The sequence below is a fragment of the Pelophylax lessonae genome, assembly GCF_965119305.1.
Source record: "Pelophylax lessonae genome assembly, chromosome: 2".
In the NCBI taxonomy this organism is placed as follows: Eukaryota; Metazoa; Chordata; class Amphibia; order Anura; family Ranidae; genus Pelophylax; species Pelophylax lessonae.
In genome coordinates this window covers 685,769,192-685,793,937 of record NC_138769.1, presented here as the reverse complement: position 1 = coordinate 685,793,937, position 24,746 = coordinate 685,769,192, and the positions used below count along the sequence as shown (strand labels likewise).

General features: G+C 44.8%; 1 protein-coding gene across 2 annotated transcripts in view; it reads right to left on the bottom strand.

Moving 5' to 3' along the window:
* The window catches only part of SMCO4 (single-pass membrane protein with coiled-coil domains 4), a 103,648-nt gene extending 89,085 nt beyond the window's left edge, over positions 1 to 14,563 (bottom strand). Inside the window, exon 1 of one of the 2 annotated variants that reach the window (XM_082245877.1) lies at positions 14,400 to 14,563. The gene's annotated coding sequence lies outside the window, so the exon portion shown is untranslated. The remainder of the gene's footprint in view (positions 1 to 14,399) is intronic. The other variant, XM_082245875.1, reaches the window with a different exon arrangement.
* Between the last annotated feature and the right edge of the window lie 10,183 nt (positions 14,564 to 24,746).

The window sequence follows — 24,746 nt, the reverse complement described above, 5'->3', positions numbered from 1 at the left end:
AGACAAACCCCAGGCGCCAGGTCGCATTTGCGACTAGAATTAGCGACCTGGCGCCTAGGGTGCCCTGCAAGAGGTGTGCTGTCCCTTTTGCGCCCCCACCTCCTCCCCGAGTGCACGGACTTCCGCGCCATCCAAAAATTGAGGCCCTGGCTTTTCGGCCTTCTTCTGTGAGATGAGAGGCTAGGGGAACTGGCACCCTCTTGTGGTGGCCGGGAGTAATGCCTGCTCTCAATGCCTTCCCATCTCCTTCCAAAGAGGAGAGGAGAGGGAAGTTTTTGCAGGCTTCATCTCGCTGTCCAGTTACCTTTGCTTAAAAAGGTAAGTGGACAGGGAGTGTGGTGTTATTATTATTAATTTATTTTTTAAATAAAATTAAAAAATAATAATAATAATAATAATAATAATAATAATAATAAATAATTTTTTATTTAATTATTAAAAAAAAAAAAATTTTTTTTATTATATATATATATATATATATATTATAATCTTTTTTTTTTCCCCTCATCGCCGTGCCACAGCCGAAAGCCCCTTTCACACGGGCTGTCTGATCAGGTCCGCCTGTCAGTTTTTCAGGCAGACCTGATCGGACCCTTCAGTCTCCTCTATGGAGCAGTAATCTGCCGCCATCTGATCATGTCCGCCAAAAGCAGACGGATGGTGGTTCTATTTTCTATCCATCCCGTTGATTGGATCAGATGGCATCGGATGGAAAGAGACAGACAGTCTGTTTCCATCCAATTGCGCTATAAAGGAGAGTGGGGTTCTAGTCGTATTTATCTGTTTTATTAAATAAAGTTTGGTTGTTAGTTTAAAAAAAAAAAAAAAACTGGCTCCTAACTTTTAGCTGGCTCCTAGATTTCAGGCACATTTGTCAAGCCCTGCTTTTTTTTGTTTTCTTTTTAGCAGTACTTTTATTGAATCTTGTCATAAAATACAATTGACAGTGCAAGAAAACCAAAACACTTGAAAAGAACACCAGAGCTATAAAGCACTTGAATCATGACATCAGCGTAGTAACAAGTTTCAAAAAATTGTATTTCTTTCACCCTGAGATATTACTTAGTGCAGAAAACTTGTCCCACAGGGGGACATTCGTAGAGAGGACAGGTGAGGGGTAGGTGAGAGTAGGGGATGGAGGAAGGGGTGGTACAAGCTTAACATACTGAGGTATACTGCAATGAGTACTGGTAAGGCAGCGGGAGTCAATGTAACAGAGATACAGATTTCAAAAACAAAGTAGGTACAGCTATCCAGCCATGTGTCCTAAAACCAGGAATGAAACGCCAAGGGGCTAAGCATTAACAGAAGTAGGGCATGGTGCCAGACTGAGGTCCCCCAAAACCGAGGGGGGGACAATGAACAGACGCAAAAATCTGCCATTTTGAGTGGGAGGTGGGGGTGGGTAACTGAGGCAGATGTGGAAGAGCCAAACAGTCTTTCCTCCATAGTGCAATGAGATCTGTGCGTAATTCAGCCATCGTTGGAGGGGAGATGTCCATCCAGTGCCTAAGAATAGTCCTACGTGCCAGCATGTAGCAAATGGAAAGCCAGCCCTGCTTTAATGTATTTCTTTGGTTCCATGTAGTGGTGGGCGTTTCACCAGACCACAGAGATAACAACCGCTACCAGCTGCCCTAAGCCGATAGACGAATGTCGGTATCGCTTAAGTGTTACACCACATCCTGAGCCGACCATAGTGATGGTGTACACTGAACGGGTGATCAGACCACAAAAAAGGGGGGGGGGGGTTTGTAATAAAGGTTTGTGCGATGAAAAGTAGAATATAGAAGTATGAAGGTTACAGAAGTCAAATTCAACTGACTTCAAAGAGAGAGACCAATGCAACTGCCATCATTTCTGACCCTGACATGACCAATTTTCATTCTGCTCACCATTATGAGGAAAGACATATAGGTGAGAAAAAGGCTTGATTTAAAACAATTCGATTTCAATCAAAATTTTTAAAAGAGCAACTGTTACCTCTGTACCGCTGCTGCTCCTCCTCTGACCCGCTGTTGACTCACCGACAGTCCCATTCACTTTAATTGGACAGCTAGTGATGCGGCAGTGACACAACAAGGTGAGGGACGTGGTGGCAGCAGGTGAGTGGATGCCCGCTAACAGGCGCTGCCTTAAAAACGTAAGGACTTATTCTTGCTGGTTAGAATATTTAATATTTGCAAACAAAATGAAGGCTTCCCAATTAGGCTCCGTTGACATTAGGTTGCTCCGACTTCGGGGGCGACCAGTGAAGTTGCGTGCAGCACGACTTCGGCGCGACTTGCACGGACTTCACATAATAGAAGTCAATGCAAGTCACCTCCTGGTCGCCCCGAAGTAGTACAGGACCCGTTTTCTAAGTCGGAGTGACTTGTGTCGCTCCTATTAGAACCGGTCCTGTACTACACTATGGGAGCGACGGTGCACGACTTGTCAGGCTGACCAAGTCGCCTGACAAGTCGTACCAGTGTGAATGGACACTTAGAATAATAAACTGTCAGGTTAGCAAAACAATGATATCAGAACCGACTCATACAGTTTGTAGTGTACAAGGATTTGAAAAACAATGGCATAAAGTAATATTCCTGAACTCATTATTCCCCCCCCCCCCCAAAAAAAAAAAAAAAATTTGAGGCCCACCCCCACCTATATGAACCTACAAACCTAAAACACGCACATGGTGGGTCATCTACGCCTGAAACTTGATTGCGATACACATTACATACCGCCACGCAGGCCGGAATGAGAGCAGTAATTCTAGTACCAGACCTCTTCCTCAAACTTTTCTCCAGCCCATGAAAAACCAACGGACAGTGACGAGTATGGCAGCCCAATAGTACGTTCGAAAATTGGGAAGAGCCAAACCACCGCAACTATCCGGGAGTTGAAGGGTAGACCTCGCCAAACGCGGAGCAGCACCGGCCCACAAAAAGGAGCCAATACAGGCTCTCCACCTCTCTAAAGGAGGATTTGACCTAAATAGGACAGTTGCGGAATACCTGGAGAAATTTGGGGAGGAATATCATCTTGATCATGTTAATGCGACCAAGGAGGTTTAGGGGAGGGTTAGCCCAAGAAGTGCATGTCTCCCACAGCTGTAGCAACACAGGGTGAATGTTCATATCATAAAATGCAGCCAGAACCCTGGACACCCGAATGGCAAGATATTTAAAGTCCTCAACCCAATTTGGGGGGAGTAAAGGCTGCCAAAGTCTTTGAATCTGGGTCCAGTGGGAAAAGCACTGATTTTCCCCAATTTATCCAAATGCCAGAAAAATGGCCAAATTCATCAAAGATTGCCAGAGCGGCCCGCAAGGAGGAGTTTGCATCAGCTAGATATAGCAGGGCATCGTCTGCATAGAGCGAAATCTTTTCCTCCAAGGGGGCGATCCGCAAACCCTCAACCAGCCGTGAGTCCCGGACCAATATGGCAAACGGTTTTAGTTCCAAGGCAAACAAGCTCAGCGAGAGGAGACACCCTTGTTGGGGTGCCTCTGGCCAAGGGGAATAGTGTTGAAGATATCGTTGGTGCGAACTCGAGCCTTAGGGTTTTTGTAGAGCATTCCCAACCATCTGAGAAATCTGGGGCCAAACCTACGTAGAACACTCCATAGAAAAGGCCACTCGTCAGAGTCGAAGGCCTTCTCTGCGTCCAGCGAGACCACCACCCTAGTACCAGTATTGTGATGGGCAGCTGGCAATTTGAGAAAGACACGACAAATATTAAGGTCGTGCCCTTCCCCCGGCATAAAGCCAGTTTGGGCACACGTGTATAAGGTCCTCTATAAAACTGTCGAAAGGTAGAGTGCCAATATTTTTGCGAGCAGTTTGGCATCTGCATTGATCGAGGAGATCGGCCTGTATGAGGAGCAATCCTCTGGATCCTTACTCCACTTTCGTTGAGAAAAAAAAAAAACCTCTAGGTCAGTGGTGTCAAACTCAATTTCATTGTGGGCCGCATCAGCATTATCGTTGCCCTCAAAGAGACGGTTATATCTATAAGATTAGATGTCCAGAGAAACCCACGCACCCTTACATGAGAAGTCAAGAGCCCCCCCCCCCCAACATCAGAAGTCAAGAAGTCACCCACACTTCCTTACATCACAATGCACCTCCTTACCTTGTGCAGCTGCCAGGAAGAAGATGCAGGTAGATTTGGGAACAAGTGCAGGGTCTGGAGGAGAACCAGAGGAAGGCTGGAGTCAGCTTCCAGAATCTGCTGAATGCGGAGACCAGGGGAGGCAGAGACAAGGTGATGTTGCAGTTGCATAGAGAGGTGCAGGATCTGTTCAAGGGGTTCTGCCCTCTTCTCTGCGCGGGCTGTTGAGAGGGGAAGGGGGGGTGGTCAGACGAGCCTTTCTGCAGCTGCACAGAGGAGTGCAGGATCTGGCAAAGGAGTTCTGTCCTCCCTGCTGCCAGCTACAGAGACAAGGCGGGGTGCCACAGCTGCAGAAGAGGTGCGAGAGCCACATAAAATGACCTGGGGAGCCGCATTCGGCCCACAGGCCTTGTGTTTGACACCTGTGCTCAAGGTGATCTCTGTACGTTACAAGGATAACAACCATTGTTGCAGATTCCTACCTTTTTTTATTCTGAAGAAATCATTGTTTGCTCCCCTGTGCTGAGTGTGTCTAATGGGAGTGGTTTCATAATTATCAATCAGCTGCAGCACCTGCAGAACACTAATGAGGAAATCTGCTGGGCCTGCATCCCTTTAGACGTGTTCCTATTGGGAATATCTCACCAAAAATTGCATTTTTGTTGCAGGGGATGCCAGAAATCTGACTTCTATCTTAGTTTGGACTTCTGGGAAAATCAGTGAGCCAATCACACAAGCAGGAAATTATGTTTCTGGGGTGTGGTCAGTATACATTCTGTGTACAGAACAGCTCCAGGTAGCCATATTGCATTGTACAAAAAATTACAGCAGCTTCAGATTGAAACGGTAGGGTCATTTTTAATATAATTAAATTTAAAAATATGACTTGTGTCCCAATTGTATATGCTATAATATTTTTTCTAGATTTTTTTTTCCCCCACACAGAAGTAGGAGTAAACTTTTTGAGTTTGACATGATGGGTATCTATTTACTCAGTGCAACCTTGGCTTTTATATTTTACCAAAAATTTGGTCATTTATTGAGTTTTTGTACCCCTAAAATTTATGGTGTTATTTTTGCTTTGCGGTAATATATGTGACATAAATAATTGAAACTACCACTATTTTATTCTCTAGGGCAGTGTTGGCGAACCTTGGCACCTCAGATGTATGGGAACTACATTTCCCATGATGCTCATGCACTCTGCAGTGTAGTTGAGCTTCATGGGAAATGTAGTGCCAAAACATCTGGGGTGCCAAGGTTTGCCCCTAGTGCTCTAGGGTGTCTGCTTTTGGAAAATATTTAATGTTTGGGGGGTTTGTGTAATCTTCAGGCCTAAAATGTTTTTAAAATGTTTTTTAAAACACAAAAACTGCTCTAGCTGTGAAAGTGGTCAAAAAAAAAAAAAAAAAAAAAAAAAAAAAAAACTTTTTTTGGCTGGCTCATAGATTTAAAGCAAATTTGTCACACCCTACACCACATAGTTGATGGTACATCTGAAGGCGATTGTTTAGTGTGTGGCCAGCCTTAGGATTTGCTCAGCCAAATCTGCCCATACACTGTATTGTGGCCGGTTTTTGAGAATTTCACGCAGTGGGTGGTCCTGCAAGCCCCCCCACTCCTGTCCGATTGGATACAAATAGTATTGATTAGGTGTGCCCTCCCTATTACAAAGTTTTGGTAAAGCCGTTCGACTGAATTTTATCAAAAGGAGGCTACTGGAAAAAATTGTTGGCCAATCAGTTGCACCCTTGGTTCGAGTATCTTGCAGGGTGATCTGCAGTAGGAGATTTGTTCATCTGTATGTGGATGGAGGAATTGATTTGTCTTTTTCTATTCGGTGCATAGACTGAATAGGATTTAAAAACAGTGATCAGTGTGCAGCCAAATTCTCCTACCACCATTGCCGGATCAGAGGCAATTATCGAAACCACAAATCAGAAAAGCTGCGACCAGGCTTCGCTCACGCCACCCCGTACAGAAGACACATGAGCGCCATCATGTGGCGCATTAAGGGCCCATTCACACTGAGTTGCGCTAGAACACAGCTGCTGGTGTGCTGCAGGATGACAGCGATGCTGAAGCGCTAATTGAGACGCACTGCATGGTTAATTTATTTTAATAAACTTGAAATTTCACAAATTGACGTGTTAGTTCATCTTCAGGGCCAGTTCACACCACATGCAGTCCAATGCGTTTTTCCTACGGCATGAAAAATAAAACGGATAGTAGATTATATGGTTTTCAGTTGCATAGTTCACACCAGTGCGGTCAGTTCCAGAAAAAAAAAAGTAGAACATGCTTCATTTTTTTCTGCACTAAACTGTACTGAAACGTGGCAAAACACACTAAAAACGCACTGAAACACGCATGTCCTTATTTAGGGCCAGTTAACACCACAGAAATGCAGTCAGACTGCGTTCCGGATGCTTTTCTAAATGCATGTTTTTGATGCATTTTTTCTCACCCCAAAAAAAAAAAAAGCACATGAATGGTCGTGCCTTTTTTGATGCAGTTAGGTGCGTCCTGGTGTGTTTTTGATGCAGTTTACAGCATTCTAGTATAGTCCAGAGCAGACAAATGCAGTATGTTCTACTTTTTTTTCCAGGAACAGACCGCACTGATGTGAACTATGCCATTGAAAACCGTATAACCTACTCTTCATTGCTTTTGATGCATAAAAAAACAAACAAACAAACACACTGAACTGCACATGGTATGGAAGAAAGAAAGAGGAGAAGAAAGAGGAGAAGAAAGAAAGAAAGAGGAGAAGAAAGAGGAGAAGAAAGAAAGAAAGAAAGAAAGAGGAGAAGAAAGAAAGAAAGAGGAGAAGAAAGAAAGAAAGAAAGAAAAAGAGGAGAAGAAAGAAAGAAAGAAAGAAAGAGGAGAAGAAAGAAAGAAAGAGGAGAAGAAAGAAAGAAAGAGGAGAAGAAAGAAAGAAAGAGGAGAAGAAAGAAAGAAAGAGGAGAAGAAAGAAAGAAAGAGGAGAAGAAAGAAAGAAAGAGGAGAAGAAAGAAAGAAAGAGGAGAAGAAAGAAAGAAAGAGGAGAAGAAAGAAAGAAAGAGGAGAAGAAAGAAAGAAAGAGGAGAAGAAAGAAAGAAAGAGGAGAAGAAAGAAAGAAAGAGGAGAAGAAAGAAAGAAAGAGGAGAAGAAAGAAAGAAAGAGGAGAAGAAAGAAAGAAAGAGGAGAAGAAAGAAAGAAAGAGGAGAAGAAAGAAAGAAAGAGGAGAAGAAAGAAAGAAAGAGGAGAAGAAAGAAAGAAAGAGGAGAAGAAAGAAAGAAAGAGGAGAAGAAAGAAAGAAAGAGGAGAAGAAAGAAAGAAAGAGGAGAAGAAAGAAAGAAAGAGGAGAAGAAAGAAAGAAAGAGGAGAAGAAAGAAAGAAAGAGGAGAAGAAAGAAAGAAAGAGGAGAAGAAAGAAAGAAAGAGGAGAAGAAAGAAAGAAAGAGGAGAAGAAAGAAAGAAAGAGGAGAAGAAAGAAAGAAAGAGGAGAAGAAAGAAAGAAAGAGGAGAAGAAAGAAAGAAAGAGGAGAAGAAAGAAAGAAAGAGGAGAAGAAAGAAAGAAAGAGGAGAAGAAAGAAAGAAAGAGGAGAAGAAAGAAAGAAAGAGGAGAAGAAAGAAAGAAAGAGGAGAAGAAAGAAAGAAAGAGGAGAAGAAAGAAAGAAAGAGGAGAAGAAAGAAAGAAAGAGGAGAAGAAAGAAAGAAAGAGGAGAAGAAAGAAAGAAAGAGGAGAAGAAAGAAAGAAAGAAAGAAAGAAAGAAAGAGGAGAAGAAAGAAAGAAAGAAAGAAAGAAAGAAAGAAAGAAAGAAAGAAAGAAAGAAAGAAGGAGAAAGAAGGAGAAGTAGAAAGAATAAGAAAGAAGGAGAAGTAGAAAGAATAAGAAAGAAGGAGAAAGAAGGAGAAGTAGAATAAGAAAGAATGAGAAGGAGAAGAATAAGAAAGAAGGAGAAGAAAGAAGGAGAAGGAGAAGGAGAAAGAAGGAGAAGGAGAAGAAGAAAGAAGGAGAAGGAGAAGAAGAAAGAAGGAGAAGGAGAAGAAGAAAGAAGGAGAAGGAGAAGAAGAAAGAAGGAGAAGGAGAAGAAGAAAGAAGGAGAAGAAGGAGAAGAAGAAAGAAGGAGAAGGAGAAGAAGAAAGAAGGTACTGGATCGCATCAAAAAAACACGCATGCAGAAAAGCATCCAGATTGCATTTCTATGGTGTGAACTGACCCTCACTGAAAAGAAAATGAAAAGGTGAACTACCACCAGGCACCCTCCCCACACCCCGTCCCTGTTATACTTCCCTCCAGGATTGCTGAGCGGTCAGCGCTCCTGGCAGTGGTCCAGCAATTTGAAATCCCTGCTCCTCTCCCTCTTCTCCTTCAGCACTTCTGAGATGTAGAAGATAGATTCTGATTGGCCAGCAGCCATTAGAGTGAAAAAGCGATGTACAGAGAGAGATGAGAACTCAGCAACCCCGGAGGTAAGTACAGCAGGGACTGAGGGGCTAGGGAAGGCGTCCGGTGTAAGTTCATCTTTTCAATGTTTCTGTAAAGGTGAACTAACCCTTTAAATGAAGCATCACAATCACAAGTGTCACACACGGTTGGGGGGCACCCCCATAGGCTTGCACCAGTCACATTCAGTAGTGGTAAACGCCCACTGAATGCAAAATACTTGTCAACTGACAATAGGCTGGGCGGGACATATGACGCCCTCTCAAAATGGACAATACTGCGGCACAGTCACTGGCTGATGAATGATCAGTGTACAGGCTCGCGGCCGGTACCACGCGATTGCTGTGACCAATCACAGCAGATCATGACAACTGTAAACAATGGATGGCTTCTTTTCATGCCATTCATTGTGTACAATTGTGTTGCTACCAGTGATTTGCCACAGAGATCAAATGGTACAGACAGGGTCAATCACAGACCATCAGTGCCATGTGATTAGCAGTGACCAATACCACCATCAGTGCCATGTGATTAGCAGTGACCAATACCACCATCAGTGCCATGTGATTAGCAGTGACCAATCACAGCTAACTACAACAACACACAGTGGATAAAGCAGTTTCATTTAGTAAAAATGTTTGCTTATATCAATGAAGTTGTTCTCTGGTATAAGCAATCAATATTGTGTAAAAAAAAAAAAAAAAAATCCTGATCACTTTTCTAGAGTAGTACAGTGTTAAAATGGTAACATTATATTGCTCTGGTCAGTGTTAAAAAAACAAAAAAAAAAAAAAAGGAAAATTTTTTTTTTTTTTCCTTTTTCACATGTGGTCACCAGTCAGTGTCTCTAATCACCGCCACACCAGTTATAGGTTAACACTGTACTGCACTGGTGACAGTATTTAAAAAAATAAAATTGTGATTTTTTTTTTTATTATTATTTATTTAATTTTTTTTTTTTATTTATTATTTTCCCAAAAATTGTGACAAAAAAATTACAACTAAAAAAAAAAAAAACTTGCTATGCCTCTTACTAAATCCTTTGGACTGTCTTATTTCCTACAAAATAAATAATATACACTGATTTGGGTTATTTTCACCAAAGAAACGTAGCAGAATACATTTTCACCTACATTTATGAAGAAAGATTATTTTAGTTGCAAAATGTTAGAACAGAAACAAGGAAAACTGCATTTTATTTTTCTTCAACATTTTCGGTCTTTTTTTTTTTTTTTTTATTTAGCAAAAAATAAAATCCCTGGTGCCGATTAAATACCACCAAAAGAAAGCTCTATTTGTGTGAACAAAATGGGTACAGTGTTGCATGATCGCACATTTGTCATTCAACAGCGCTGAAAGATGAAAATTGTCCTGGGCAGGAAGGGGATAAGAGTGCCTGGGATTGAAGTGGCCAATTTAAATCAGCATGGACGTGAGCGGTAAAAATGGCAGCTCAACCCCCTGGTTTTACCACCCTCCTGGCTGATCATGTGAATGAGCCCTAACAGCATGGGCTTCTACTACCACTGTTTGATCCCAGGCAATTGGTTAAACCAAAAAATCAGCGTGCAGCAAACCAGACAACTTGTAATCAGGGCTCACTTACACCATGCTGCATGGAAGACGCATGAGCACTGACATAGTCGTCCTCGTCCTCCCCCCCCCCCTTTTTAAACCTGTCTCCTCCCCTTCTTCCACTGTCCCCAATCCATCTCCTGATAGAACAGAGCCTTAGTGGCACTCTGCACATGCTCAGTTTGGTGTATAAAGCTAGAGTTTCTTTTTTCTTGGGAGAGTGCATGTGATCAGCACAGGGCCAATCAGCACTGTCCAGACAGAGGGCCAGGGGTCCTGCAGCTCCTCCCTCCCTCTTAGATAGTAAGCTCTTTTCAATCTTATTTTATTTAAGGAAATACAAGAATACAAAAGGAAAAAGAAGGTCAAGGACTCCCTCGAAAAGTCTTACTTAACCACTTGCCGACCGCCGCAAGTACATATACTGCGGCGGTCAGCCCCTCACAGGCAAAGTGATGTATGGGTACGTCACTAGCCTGTGAGGCTCTGGGGAGCGGGCGCGCTCCGACGCGGTCACGGACCCCCCCGCGCATGTGACCGCCGGACCCGATGTCCGCCGCTCACTCGGTGATCGTCGGGGGAGAGGGAGAAAGGTAGGCGGCTGATGTAAACAAGCCACCTGTCATTCTCCCCTGTGTAGGAACAGTGATCATACGGTTCTACTATGTAGGACCATTGATCAGTGTTCCTACAGCTCAAGCCACAGCCAATCACAGTTAGAAACACGCCCCTAGGGACACTCACAGCCCCTCCCTCTCAAATAAAGTTAACCCCTTCACTACCAGCGTAATTTTACAGTAACAGTGCATATTTATAGCACTGATTACTGTCACTGGTAACCCCAAAAATGTCAAAAATGTCAGTCAAGGGTCCGATCTGTCCACTGCAATGTCGCAGTCTCGCGTTAAAAAAAAGAAAAAAAAAAAAACATCTTTCCCTTTGTTAGTAAACGCGATAACTTTTGCGCAAACCAATCAAAATACGCTTTTTGCGATTTTTTTTTTTTACCAAACATATGTAGCATAAAACAAATTGGCCGAAAATGTTAAAAAATTTTGATTTTTACATTTTTTTGGGGGGGAATTTCATATAAAAAAATGTGAAAAATATTGTTATTTTTGCAAAATTGTCGCTGTTTTTTTGTTTATAGCGCATGATCCAAAAATCGCACAGGTGATCAAATACCACCAAAAGAAAGCTCTGTTTGTGGGGAAAAAAAAAAGGACGTCAAATTTGTTTGGGATACGGCGTCGCACGACTGCGCAATTGTCTGTTAAAGTCACACAGTGCCGAATCGCAAAAAAAACCCTGGTCGGAATGGGGGTAAAATCTTCCGGGGCTTAAAGAGGTTGTAAACCAAAACAAAATTTTTTTTTTTTTCTTTCCATCCTGAAAGAGAAAGTCATAATGAGCTAGTATGCATCGCATACTAGCTCATTATGAAATACTTACCTTAGAACGAGCCACCGCCGTGCCGCTCGCTTACCTCTATGACGGGCGACATGTCCAGTCGCCCGTCTTCCGGGATCGCGGCATCCGGCCATCTGATTGTCCGGAGCCGCGGTGATGTCACTCCCGCGCGGGAGCCGACGGTCACGGCACGGGGCTCTGGAAGAACGGCACGAGCGGCCGTTCCTTCAGAGCGCATGCGCCAGTGATGTCACTGGCTGCATGTAAGGTAAATATCTCCTAAACGGTACATGTTTAGGAGATATTTACAGTACCTATAGGTAAAAGTGTCAGAGGAGGGTTTACTTCCTCTTTAAGTGGTAAATACCGATTAACTTGATACAGAACATTTTATGGTAGGAGTATAAATACCAAACGTTCAATATCAGACAAGAACTTAACTGCGTAGAAGAATTCAGCTTACATAGCCTTAATATATGGTTAGTAAGGCCAACTCATATCATGCATATGATACAGGAACTCTGAATATATTGCTGAAACCATTATTCAATCTAGTTTTAGATTGTAAGCTCTAATGACCAGGCCCCTCTGATTCCTCCTATATTAAGGTGTATTGTATTTGTACTGTCTACCCTCAAGTTGTAAAGCGCTGCGTAAACTGTCAGCGCTATATAAATCCTAAATAATAATAATAGGACAGTCAGAGGAAAATTAAAACTCCGCCTACAAGCTTTAACCAGACACTGATAGAAGTCACAAGACTGCTATATACTGCTGATGAGAAAAGGTATTTAGCAGTTTTTATTTACTAAAATAATTGCATTTCCATGTCCTGTGTACTGTGGGAGACCAGATATAGTGAATGCAGGATCTGGGTTGAGTAACACTTTAATGTCAGTGGGCTGCCCTATGCGTAACAAATGTGCAAAAAAAAAAAAAAACATTTGTTAGATATACAGGGGTGAAATTAGTAGCGCCTGCATTGACGCACACCAAAGACTTTACCCCCCCCCCAAGCGTCTATAAGATGAGCGCATTTTTTTTGCGCACTATTTTGCGTGCATTCCTCCAAAACAGCCAGAAGCGTGCCACTATGATGCACACCAACGCTATTCCTGAATTCACACCAAAGCACTGAGATTTTATTCCCCACCCCCCCCCCATGCGTCTATATCATTGACGCACACCAAAGACTTTACCCCCCCCCCCCAAGCACCATGCGTCTGTAAGATGAGCGCTTTTTTTTGCGCATAATTTTGCGTGCATTCCTCCAAAACAGTGCGCCGCAATGACGCACACCAACGCTATTCCTGAACGCACACCAAAGCACAGAGATATTATTCCCCCCCATGCATCTGTAAGATGCACATTTTTTTTGCACATTATTTTGCGTGCATTCCTCCAAAACAGCCGGAAGCGTGCCACAATGACGCACACCTACGCTATTCCTGAACGCACAGGCAATGACGCACACCAAAGCGCAGAGATTTTATTCCCCCCCCCCCCATCCGTCTAAGATAAGCATATTCTTTTGCGCATGATTTTGCGTGCATTCCTCCAAAAGAGCTGAAGTGTGCCACAATGACGCACACCAACGCTATTCCCGAACGTACACCAAAGCACAGACATTTTATTCCCCCACAGCACCATGTGTCTGTAAGATGAGTGTATTGTTTTGCGCATGATTTTGCGTGCATTCCTCTAAAACAGCCAGAAGCGTGCCGCTATGACGCACACCAACGCTATTCCTGAACGCACACCAAAGCACAGAGATTTTATCCCCCCCCCCCCCATGCGTCTGTAAGATGAGCATATTCTTTTGCGCATGATTTTGCGTGCATTCCTCCAAAAATGCCAGAAGTGTGCCGCTATGACGCACACCAACGCTATTCCTGGACGCACACCAAAGCACAGAGATTTAATCTCTCCCCCCCCCATGCGCCTAGAAGATGAGCTCATTTTTTTTGCGCATGATTTTGCGTGCATTCCTCCAAAACAGCTGAAGTGTGCCACAATGACGCACACCAACGCTATTCCCGAACGTACCCCAAAGCACAGACATTTTATTCCTCCCCAGCACCATGAGTCTGTAAGATGAGCATATTCTTTTGCGCAGGATTTTGCGTGCATTCCTCCAAAACAGCCAGAAGTGTGCCGCTATGACGCACACCAACGCTATTCCTGGACGCACAGCAAAGCACAGAGATTTAATCTCTCCCCCTCCCATGCGTCTGTAAGATGAGCATATTCTTTTGCGCAGGATTTTGCGTGCATTCCTCCAAAACAGCCAGAAGCGTGCCGCTATGACGCACACCAACGCTATTCCTGGACGCACAGCAAAGCACAGAGATTTAATCTCTCCCCCTCCCATGCACTTAGAAGATGTGTTCATTTTTTTTGCGCATGATTTTGCGTGCATTCCTCCAAAACAGCCGGAAGCGTGCCGCAATGACGCACACCAACGCTATTCCAATGCGCAAGGTTCTGTTATTTTTTGCGCCCGTGTGTCAAACTTGTGCCAATCAATGCAAATGCGCAAGCGCGCCCTTTCTATGGGACACATACAAAGGATGGGATAGGAAGATTCTACATTATAATGAAGAATAAAAAACAAAAAGTTAAGGAAGAGCCCTGCAGGCTACCAAATCCTATCAACCAATCAGAGCCCAGCAAAGTTCTCCCTAAACTTCTCCTATATAGGATATGGCGAGGGGGAGGGGAGTGGGGTGCTGGGTGTCACTCCGAATAACTTTCCCCGAACTACACCGGACCCCCAACACATCGTTCCTGTCCGATCCCTTCCCGACCCAACACCGACCACATCACCCGATCCCCGCCCGCCGTCTGTGTGCACAGCACGTTCCTATGTACCGGGCATTACCTCCCACAGCTCCGTCCGTCCCCGGCTGGATGGCTCCCCTCCTCCTCCTCCTGAGCTCAGCTCGGTGCCAGCCTGCAGCCCGTCAGCGGATCCGCCGCAGACTACAACTCCCAGCAGGCGCAGCGCCCCGTTCAAAGTGTTTAAACTTTATTCCTGTCACAACAAGCCAAGGCTGACGTGGCTGCGTTAGGGGAGGCCCCGCCCACTTCTACTCATTCCTGCAGGTTAACCTGTTGTGTGCTCATTGGACAGGCAAGCACGGAGCTTTGTACAGCAATGGACACCAGTCACCACTATGACTGATACACAATGCCTCTCCTCACATAGGAAAACATCACATTATTAATCAGCAGCTGCTTTATTCACTGAGGCCCCATTCACATAGCACTGAGCGCTCCTCGTACGCGGGGTTCAAAGCGCAATTCTACGCGTCACATATAACGTAACTCCCAACTGTCCCTCATTTCCAGGGACTGTCCCTAGATTGGAGCAAAGTCCTTCTGTCCCTCATTCCTCATCATTTGTCCCTCATTTTGGTCTGATCTATATATTTGTATATAAAATGCATTATTTATCTTTCAAAAAGTGTTTCCCAGTGCTAAACCTTTCATCCAATTTCTAGATTGCTGCTTTTGTAAATTTTAAAAGCCAACATAAAGGAATAATAGTGGTAAAAAAAAAAGCATTTGTGGGTTTAACAAATCATTTTTTATGTATAATTCTCCTTTAAGGGGGCGTGGCAGTGGGTGTGTCCTATGCCTACATACTTTTGCAAATAGGTGTCCCTCATTCCCATCTCAAAAAGTTTGGAGGTTTGCATATGGGGGGGGGAGGGGGAATTACCACCACACCAGGACACACATGACTTACACAGCTTCTGTGGCTGATTAACCACTTCTGGACCGCAGAAGATTTTCCCCCCTTAACCGGTTCAGGACTGGAAGATTTTCCCCCCTTAACCACTTGCCGACCGCCGCAAGTAGATATAAACTAGATTCCCCAACGATCGGGGAAGAGCAGCGGCGATCGCCGCCCCTCCTCCCCTGGCCCGACTCCCGCTGTGACTGAAAACAGCGGGAGCGAGCCTCCGGCGGTGCGCGAGCCCCGCATACAGGGGGAGGAGTCTAGCGACGTAGGTCTACGTCGCTAGACGATAACAAGCCATATTGCTGCAGTAGCAGCAACGTGAGCAGACGTTATGTGGTTAAAGTCACGTAGTGCCGAATCGCAAAATACCCCCTGGTCAGGAAGGGGGTAAAATCTTCCGGGGCTTAAGTGGTTAACCAGTGCTGAACTGGAAGATTTTCCCCCTTAACCAGTGCTGGACTGGAAGATTCTCCCCCTTAACCAATTATGGACCGGAAGATTTTCCCCCTTAACCACTTCTGGACCGGAAGATTTTCCCCCTTAACCAATTCTGGACCGGAAGATTTTCCCCCTTAACCAGTTCTGGACTGGAACATTTTCTCCCTTAACCAGTTCTGGACAGGAAGATTTTCCCCCTTAACCAGTTCTGGACCGGAAGATTTTCCCCCTTAACCAGTTTTGGACAGGAAGATTTTCCCCCTTAACCAGTTCTGGACTGGAAGATTTCCCCCCTTAACAAGTTTTGGACTGGAAGATATTCCCCCTTAACCAATTCTGGACTGGAAGATTTTCCCCCTTAACCATTTCTGGACTGGAAGATATTCCCCCTTAACCGGTTCTGGACAGGAAGATTTTCCCCCTTAACCAGTTCTGGACTGGAAGATTTTCCCCCTTAACCAGTTCTGGACTGGAAGATTTCCCCCCTTAACAAGTTTTGGACTGGAAGATATTCCCCCTTAACCAATTCTGGACTGGAAGATATTCCCCCTTAACCAGTTCTGGACTGGAAGATTTTCCCCCTTAACCGGTTCTGGACCGAAAGATTTTCCCCCTTAACCAGTCCTGAACTGGAAGATTTTCCCCCTTAACCAGTTCTGGACCGGAAGATTTTCCCCCTTAACCAGTCCTGAACTGGAAGATTTTCCCCCTTAACCACTTCTGGACTGGAAGATTTTCCCCCTTAACCAATTATGGACCGGAAGATTTTCCCCCTTAACCAGTTCAGGACTGGAAGATTTTCCCCCTTAACCGCTTCTGGACTGGAAGATTTTCCCCCTTAACCAATTATGGACCGGAAGATTTTCCCCCTTAACCACTTCTAGACCGGAAGATTTTCCCCCTTAACCAGTTCTGGACCGGAAGATTTTTCCCCTTAACCAGTTTTGAACTGGAAGATTTTCCCCCTTAACCAGTTCTGAACTGGAAGATTTTCCCCCTTAACCAATTATGGACCGGAGGATTTTCCCCCTTAACCACTTCTGAACTGGAAGATTTTCCCCCTTAACCACTTCTGGACTGGAAGATTTTCCCCCTTAACCACTTCTGGACCGGAAAGGATTTTCCCCCTTAACCACTTCTGGACTGGAAGGATTTTCCCCCTTAATGACCAGGCCATTTGCGATTCGGCGCTGCGTTACTTTAACTGACAATAGCGTGGTCATGCGACGCTGTACCCAAATAAAATTGATTTCCTTTTTTTCTCACAAACAGAGCTTTCTTTTGGTGCGATTTTTATTTTTTTTGCGCTATAAACAAAAAAATAGTGACAATTCTGAAGAAAAAAACAATATTTTTCACATTCTGCTATATAACATTCCCAATTAAAAAAAATTTTCAACATTTTAGACCAATTTGTATTCTGCTACATATTTAAAAAAAAAAATCTCAATAAGCGTATTTTTATTGGTTATCGCGTCTACAAGCTAGAGGAAAGATTTACGTCATGTCACTGGTCCCCCCCAAAAGTGTCAAAAATGTCAGTTAGGGGTCCGGGCTGTCCGCCGCAATGTCGCAGTCCCACTAAAAATTCGCAGATCTCCGCCATTACTGGTAAAAAAAAAAACAATAAAAATGACATAAATCTTTCCCCTAGTCTGTAAATGCGACAACTTTTGCACAAACCAATCAAAATACGCTTTTTGCGATTTTTGTTTACCAAAAATATGTAGCAGAAAACAAATTGGCCTAAAATGTTCAAAAAATTTGATTTTTACATTTTTTGTGGGGGAATTTTATGTTTAAGCAGAAAATTAAAAATGTAGTTTTTTTTTGTCGCTCTTTTTTTGTTTATAGCGCAAAAAATAAAAATCGCACAGGTGATCAAATACCACCAAAAGAAAGCTCTGTTTGTAGGGGAAAAAAAGACATCAATTGTATTTGGGTACAGCATCGCACGACTGCGCAATTGGCCCTTACAATAACGCAGTCCCGAATCGCAAAATTTGGCGATTACATTGGAGGCTTTACACGTGGGGGTTACATTGGACGGATTACATGTGGGGATTACATTGGACGGATTACATGGGGGGATTGCATTGGACGGATTACATGGGGGGATTACATTGGAGGCTTTACACGTGGGGATTACATTGGACGGATTACATGGGGGGATTACATTGGACGGATTACACGTGGGGGTTACATTGGGAGGATTACATGGGGGGATTACATTGGACGGATTACATGTGGGGGTTACATTGGACGGATTACATGGGGGGATTACATTGGACGGATTACATGTGGGGGTTACATTGGGAGGATTACATGGGGGGATTACATTGGACGGATTACATGTGGGGGTTACATTGGACGGATTACATGTGGGGGTTACATTGGACGGATTACATGGGGGGATTACATTGGACGGATTACACGTGGGGGTTACATTGGGAGGATTACATGGGGGGGTTACATTGGGAGGATTACATGGGGGATTACATTGGACGGATTACATGTGGGGATTACATTGGGAGGATTACATGGGGGGATTACATTGGACGGATTACATGTGGGGGTTACATTGGACAGATTACATGTGGGGGTTACATTGGGAGGATTACATGGGGGGATTACATTGGACGGATTACATGTGGGGGTTACATTGGGAGGATTACATGGGGGGATTACATTGGACGGATTACATGGGGGGATTACATTGGACGGATTACATGTGGGGGTTACATTGGGAGGATTACATGGGGGGGTTACATTGGACGGATTACATGGGGGGATTACAATGGGAGGATTACATGGGGGGATTACATTGGGAGGATTACATGGGGGGATTACATTGGACGGATTACATGTGGGGGTTACATTGGGAGGATTACATGGGGGGATTACATTGGACGGATTACATGTGGGGGTTACATTGGGAGGATTACATGTGGGGGTTACATTGGACGGATTACATGGGGGGGATTACATTGGACGGATTACATGTGGGGATTACATTGGACGGATTACATGTGGCGGTTACATTGGGAGGATTACATGGGGGGATTACATTGGACGGATTACATGGGGGGATTACATTGGACGGATTACATGTGGGGGTTACATTGGGAGGATTACATGTGGGGGTTACATTGGACGGATTACATGGGGGGATTACATTGGACGGATTACATGTGGGGGTTACATTGGGAGGATTACATGGGGGGATTACATTGGACGGATTACATGTGGGGGTTACATTGGGAGGATTACATGGGGGGATTACATTGGACGGATTACATGGGGGGATTACATTGGACGGATTACATGTGGGGGTTACATTGGACGGATTACATGTGGGGGTTACATTGGGAGGATTACATGGGGGGATTACATTGGACGGATTACATGGGGGGATTACATTGGACGGATTACATGTGGGGGTTACATTGGGAGGATTACATGGGGGGATTACATTGGACGGATTACATGGGGGGATTACATTGGACGGATTACATGTGGGGGTTACATTGGGAGGATTACATGGGGGGATTACATTGGACGGATTACATGGGGGGATTACATTGGGAGGATTACATGGGGGGATTACATTGGGAGGATTACATGTGGGGGTTACATTGGACGGATTACATGTGGGGGTTACATTGGACGGATTACATGGGGGGATTACATTGGACGGATTACATGTGGGGGTTACATTGGGAGGATTACATGGGGGGATTACATTGGACGGATTACATGGGGGGATTACATTGGACGGATTACATGTGGGGGTTACATTGGGAGGATTACATGGGGGGATTACATTGGACGGATTACATGTGGGGGTTACATTGGACGGATTACATGGGGGGGTTACATTGGGAGGATTACATGGGGGGATTACATTGGACGGATTACATGGGGGGATTACATTGGACGGATTACATGTGGGGGTTACATTGGGGGATTGCATTGTAAGGATTACACTGGGGGATTACATGAGGGAGTTGGAATTTACACTGGAGGGATTACACTGTGTGGATTACACTGCGGAGATTCACACGGGGGGGGGGGGGTTGGGGTGACACTAGGGGGATTACATGATTGGGGGAATTTATACAGGGGAGTTCAATTGGGATATTGTGCTGGGGGAGTTTACACTGGAGGGGGAATACACTGGGGGGGTTTTACACTGGGGGACTACACTTTTACACCGGGGGAATTTACACTGGGGGCATTACACTTGAGGGTATTTACACTGGGGGGGGAACACACTGCAGGGGGTTTGCACTGGGGTGATTTACACAGGGAGTACAATAGTGGGATCACGCTGGGGAGATTAAAATACAGGGGTACGGCCAATGCCCTGGGGGGGGGGGGAATTATGCTAGGAGGGGGGATTTGGGGGATAGGATTTATGCTAGGAGGGGGAATTCGGCAGAGAGAATTTGGCAGTGCAAGAATGGGAGGACCTCTATGAACGCCCTCCTGGCATTTTAAGCCCGGTGCAAAGTGGTTACATTGTCAGAGCTGCCATAATTTGAATGCGAATTACTCATGCAACATTGTAGCCAAATTAAATTTTAAGCGTTTTTTTTTTTTTTTTTTTTGAGACAGATAGAGCTTTCTTTTGGCGCTAATTATTCACCACTGGGGTTTTTTTTTTTTTTTTTTTATAAGTAAATGAAAAAATACAAACATTTTTGAAAAACAAACACATTTTTTTTTTCATTCCTGTTAAATTATTTATTTTCTTAATTTTATTTCTTCATAAATTTAGGTCAACATGTATTCTGCTTCATTTCTTTGGTAAGGCCCCATGCACATCTGGGCGTCACATTTTTTGAGTGCTTTTTTTAGAGGCACCATTCATTTGAATAGGCCACCCTCAGCTTCAAAAACGTGCTAAAGAAGCTCATGTAGCGGATTGCGGACCCCAAGCTGAGCGCGTTTTGTCTCGCTGAAAACTTGCAGCTACAGCTACTTGCATTTGGGGGCACTGCAAGTGCTGCGTGCACTTTAGCACATTTTTGGCACATTTGCAATGGTGGGATCACGCTGGGGGATTACACTACGCTGTACGGCCAATGCGCCAGCCACTTAGTGCCCCGGATTGTTCAGTGACTCGGGGGGGGGGGGGGGCAGGGTGGTGACACCATGTTTTAGCTCACCAGGTGACACCAGCCATAGTGACGCCACTGCTAGCAGGGTGGATTTGGGGGAATCATGCTAGGAGGGGGGATCTGGGGGACAGCATTTATGCTAGGAGGGGGAATTTGGCAGAGAGGATTTGTGCTAGGATGGGGAATTTTTTTATCGTCACCATTCATTTTAATTGGCTGCCCTCAGCTTGTGAACTGTGATAAAGAAGCTCATGTAGCTGATTTTAGACCCCGAGCTGAGCGCATTTTGTGACGTGCATTTTTCGCACAATTTTGTCTCACTGAAAATGCAAAAATGCAACGAAAATTATTAAGAAATAATTGCACCGCAAGTGCGGCGTCTGTTTTAGCACATTTTTCACGCAGTTGCAGGAACACAAACAGAAACTATGCCCAGATAGGGAACAGGATCCAAAATCCCCAAATCAGTGAATATTATATATACTGATCCCTGGAGTCATTTCTTGAGGCCGGGTTCACATATGTGCAGCCGCAGGTCACCGCATGCGTTTCTGTTCCCGGTTTGGGTGTGATTCAGGTCCTAATTTTTGCCTAAATTCGCACCTGAACCGGACCCAAAGACCCACAGGATATTTTTGAAATCCAGACCGCGGCCGCCCCGGACATGTGTGAACCGTCTCTATTGGATGCAGTAAAACCTGCATTCAATTCTCATATATGTGAACCCAGCCGGAGGCCATAAAATGTTAGAGTGGTACAAACACCCCAAATATGAAACCCATTATAGAAAGCAGATACCCCAAGGTATTTGGTAGAAGGTATGGAGAGACTTTTGGAGAATTCTTTTCTGCCACGTTTATTTTCGAAAATGAAGAAAGTAAATAAAAAATTTGATACATACTGCAGCGGTCAGCCCCGGCCAGGCAAAGTGACGTTTTTATACGTCACTAGCCTGTCACCGGCTTGTGAGCCAATAGCGGGCGAGCGCGCGCCCGCTGAGGCGGGCGAGCGCGCGCCCGCTGAGGTGCGCGCCCGCCCTGGCTCGTTCCCTAAGAAGTCAGTGCATGTGACCAGCGGATGTCCACCGGGCACTCGCGATGGTTCGCCGGGAAGGGAGAAAGGCAGACGGCTAATGTAAACAAAGCCGCCTGTCATTCTCCCCTGTGTAAAAATGGAGATCAGACGGTTCTACTATGTAGGACCGTTGATCTCTGTTCTTACACCAGTAGCCATGTCCCATCACAGTTAGAATCACGCCCCTAGGACACACTTAACCCCTCCCTCTCCAATACAGTTAACCCCTTCCCTGCCAGTGTCATTTTCACAGTAACAGTGCATATGTATAGCACTGATTACTGTAGTAATGTCACTGGTAACCTCAAAAGTGTAAAAAATGTCAGTCAAGGGTCCGATCTGTCCGCCGCAATGTCGCAGTACCGCAAAAAAAATCGCAGATCGCCGCCATTACTCGTTAAAAAAAAAACACCAAAAATGACAAAAATCTTTCCCTTTGTTAGTAAACGCGATAACTTTTGCGCAAACCAATCAAAATACGCTTTTTGTGATTTTTTATACCAAACATATGTAGCATAAAACAAATTGGCCGAAAATGTTAAAAAAATTTAATTTTTACATTTTTTTGGGGGGGAATTTCATATAAAAAAATGTGAAAAATATTGTTATTTTTGCAAGATTGTCGCTATTTTTTTGTTTATAGCGCATGATCAAAAAATCGCACAGGTGATCAAATACCACCAAAAGAAAGCTCTGTTTGTGGGAAAAAAAGGACGTAAAATTTGTTTAGGTACAGCGTCGCACGACGGCACAATTGTCCGTTAAATTCACGCAGTAAAAAATCGCAAAAAAAACCCTGGTCAGGAAGGAGGTAAAATCTTCCGGAGCTTAAGTGGTTAATAAGATTTGTCTCATGCATGGCTTAGAATTACACTCTAAAACACATTTTCCTTCTCCTCCTAAATATGGGGTTACCAACAATATGAACACAACAAGACTTCACAAAGGGCCACGCCCGAAACGCGTCGTCAGGACAACAGCATCTATCTCTCTATACCAGTGGTTCTCAACTCCTGTCCTCAGGACCCACTAACAGGCCAGATTATAGGTATTACCTTGGTGAGATGCAGATTAGAATACTGCAATCACTGAGCAGCAAATTATATCACCTGTGATGTTTTTCAGATATCTGGCAAACCTGGCCTGTTAGTGGGTCCTGAGGACCGGAGTTGAGAACCACTGCTCTATACTCTCCTCTGAGTTTGCGTTCCACCTGTGTCCCCCGTGCACCAGACCTCGTTCCGGACCAGTGATCTCCCGAGTGGATGACGTCACGCTCGGGTGACCTTTCCGCTGTTTACGGATCTGCTGGTTGGCTCCATCATCTTCTGCAGCGTGGCTGCCGTTTATACCCTGTATCCTCCAGCCTTCCTTCCGGCTCTCTTCTACTTGACATGGGGGACTCCTTGCCTTATACACATCCGTCTCTATCGGGCCACTGCTACTTGAAGACGAGCAGCACAGTTATAACCACCGCAGCACCATCCAGCATGGCTAAGCCATGGCCAACAGCATGCAAGAGGTATTTTACACAGTGATGTCTTACACTGACCTCACTTTCTACCTGTCTGAGGAGAACCCTGTTAGTAATGACTAAGAGCCCATTCACACTAGCACGACTTGTGAGGCGACTTGTGTAGCCCCAGGTCGCTTGACATAACAAAAGCAATGTTAATCAATCAGTGCCGTCTTAATTGGCACTACTGAAGTCGCTCGGACTTCAGAAAAGGGTCCTGTACTACTTTGAGGCGACCTGTGATCGACTGTCCCATATACTTCAATGGGAGTCGCTTCCTTATCTTAATTGACACGACTTGTTATCAGACTTTCCAGGAAGGAGAAAGAGATTAGCCAGGCATTCCCCACAGACAAAGTCGCCTGTCTCTTCCAAGTAGTGCACAAGTATCTTCTAAGTCTCTTCCAAGTCTCTTCCAAGTCTCTTCCAAGTCTCTTCAAGTCACTGGGCGACTTTCTGGTCGTGGTAGTGTGAACCGGCTCTTATTGTTCTTATATTTTGTTATTAAATAAACTTATTCTTGTTTTTTAATATCCTTGGCCCTATCAGAACTGCTTTCCGTGTTTATAGCGGTTACCCACATTTGCTACAAGAGATTCCATTTAGTGCTATTTTGTGGGTTTTTTTTGGTGTTTGTGCTTTGCAGCTAGACCCGCCTCCCTGTGTCCGCCCCTTTTGCCATTATCACGGCCAAACTGCCTTCTTCCCATTCAGCTTGGTAGTCAGAGCATCGCCCTGTCCCAGCCCACCTTCACCACAAATCCACCCCCCTTTCCACTTCCACCCATATTACAGCCTGCTGTGCAGCCAAACATCACTGAACCCTCAGCACAGCCTATTGTACGTTCAAATCCCTTTCCTGGATCCGCCCACCTTCATCACAGCCTATTGTACAACCAAATGACCTCCCTGTCCCTGCCCTCCTCTCATCACAGCCTATTGTACGTTCAAATCCCTTTCCTGGATCCGCCCACCTTCATCACAGCCTATTGTACAACCAAATGACCTCCCTGTCCCTGCCCTCCTCTCATCACAGCCTATTTTACATCCAAATGACCTCCCTGTCCCCGCCCTCTCTCATCACAGCCTATTGTACATCCAAGTCACCTCCCTGTGCCCGCCCTCCCTCATCACAGCCTATTGTACAATCCAAGTCACCTCCCTGTCCCTGCCCTCTCTCATCACAGCCTATTGTACATCCAAGTCACCTCCCTGTCCCCGCCCTCTCTCATCACAGCCTATTAAACATCCAAGTCACCTCCCTGTCCCTGCCCTCTCTCATCACAGCCTATTAAACATCCAAGTCCCCTCCCTGTCCCCGCCCTCTCT